The sequence below is a fragment of the Triticum aestivum genome, chromosome 3B (assembly GCF_018294505.1).
Source record: "Triticum aestivum cultivar Chinese Spring chromosome 3B, IWGSC CS RefSeq v2.1, whole genome shotgun sequence".
Taxonomy (NCBI): Eukaryota; Viridiplantae; Streptophyta; class Magnoliopsida; order Poales; family Poaceae; genus Triticum; species Triticum aestivum.
This window is the reverse complement of record NC_057801.1, coordinates 762200684-762203010: the sequence shown is the minus strand read 5'-3', so window position 1 is coordinate 762203010 and position 2327 is coordinate 762200684.

The following is a 2327-nucleotide window of genomic DNA, read 5'->3' as shown; positions in this document are numbered from 1 at the left end:
AAATTATCTGTATTCCCATGTCTTTGAACATTTAATAAAGAGTACAGATTCGCTCAAAAAAAAGATACATCGCTTTTCATCCATTTTGGTGACAAGTATTTTCGGACTGAAGTAGTATGAAGTACGTATTTGTAGCTCTAAAAATAAATTAACAAGTACGGAATACGTACTAAATGCTCTTACATTTCTTTACGGAGGGAGTAGGAGTATATTTGTGTTACACTAAAAGAAAATAGTAAGTACTTCGTCCATACCACAATATAAGAACATTTTTCTATGTTAGCTTGAAAAACATTTTTATAGTATATGCAAAGAAGGGAGTATATTTTTAGCATAAAAAGTATTTTCTGCTTCCTGCTTTTGCTTTTTATACAAACACAAAATATTTTCTGCTTCTTGCTTTTTATATAAAAACACAAACAAAGGGGCTCGCACACTCACGAGGATAACATTTGAATGGTTTCTTATAAGGGCAGTGCTACGTGTTCGCCGGGTGATAAACTGATTAGATCGACCCTCTTGGCAGTTGTTGGATGTCACCCCAAACAGCCGTTCGATCTACTGTCGCAACCAACCGAAGACCTTTGCAACAGCTAGCTTGTTGCGCTCAAGGGCTTTGCAACAAGGACGTAGTTGCAAAGGTCCGCCAAGATATCACTGCTGCCACACCATAGCCTGAGCACCTCATCCATGAAGCCTCGTCGGCCGCCGGAGCTTGCGTGCCACCTTCGACCCAGCACCCCGAGCAGCTGCCTCTACCCCAACACGACGACGACAAGAGCTCTCACACCGGGCACTTCTCTGACAATTTCTTCAACCAGCGCTATATTTCTGAAACATGCATCGTGTTGCAATGCTTGGTCTCGTATGCTCTATTGCCGGGCACTCCTCATGCGCTTTCTGCAACCAGGGATATGTTTATGAAACAAGAGCCCTGTTGCAGAAGATAAAATATTCACTGTCGAACCATTTTTTTTTCTTTTTGAAACAAGACCTCTGTTGCAGAAACCTTCGGAAACTAGTCCCTGTTGCTGAAAAAACTTCACCACCCAACTCTTTCTGAAATAAGACCTCTATTGCAAAAATCTTCTGAAACAAATCGCTTGTTGCAAAAATAAAAACCTGGTTGCGTCAGCCCTCGATCAAATCAATCCAACGGCTACGCATCAGCTAGTTGAAGGTTAGCATTTTCCTTCTTATTATTGGTTTACCTTTTGTAATATTATATAATGTATTTGGTAGAAATATTTGCATAATGCATTTTGGAATTCATATTATCTATATACCTACTAATAAAAGACTAATAAAAGGAGGTGATATTTTTAGTTTAGTATGTCTTAGAAAATCCCTTGACTTTTTTCCTTTCTTCCCTTTTCTTTCGTGTGTCACCTCCCCTTCTAAAGTCTTTTGTCTCCCATACGAAGAGTCTTTTCTTTCGTACTACTCCCTCCGTTCCTAAATAATTGCCTTTTTAGTGATTTCAAATGAATTACTACATACGGATGTATATAGACATATCTTAGAATATAGATTCACTCTTTTTGCTTTGTATGTAGTTATTTGTTGAAATCTTTAGAAAGACAAATATTTAGGAATGGAGGGAGTAGTAAGCTTGCACGTGCAATGCATGTCTCTGACATTTGAGCAAATGAATGGATACACAGTGTTGTATCATTGCTCAAGTTGTATTTTCAACTGTGAGACATGACTATAGTTAAATTGCAGCCTAGAGACAATAATAATAGTAAATAGATAAGCACCTCCACTTCTAAAATCGTTCGTCACCCATACGAAGAGAAAGAAAAACAACCCACACAGTCATCCGACTCCCACACGACGACTGCTGAGCGACGGAAACACCTTCGCTCGGCTGCAGATCGTGGTTTATGGGAACCATCAGCCATCATTACCAGCCACGAGCGCGCGCAGAAACATTAACATGCCGATGGTGATTAGGCCAACTCCACCGCACGACCCCAAATCGTCCGGGTCTGTCCGTTTGAGGTAAAACGGACAAATCAGACGTCCCAACGCGCGACCCTATCCTAAAAAACGTCCGTTTTTGGTCCGTCCCGACCCATCCTCGGAGCACAGTTGGTCTGGGTTTGGGTCTGAAACGGACACGGGCGGACGAATCTTGCGTTCTCCTCGTCCGGGCAGTGTCCTCTGCATGTGAGGCCTGACCCACCTGTCATCCTCTCTCTCCTCTGGCGCACCATGCCCACCCACCACCTCTCTCCACCTTTTTCCTCTCTCTCCTCTCCACCTTTTTTCCTCTCTCTCCGCCGCGAGGCAGGGGCGGCTGCCGGTGCGGCCTGGGCGAGGCG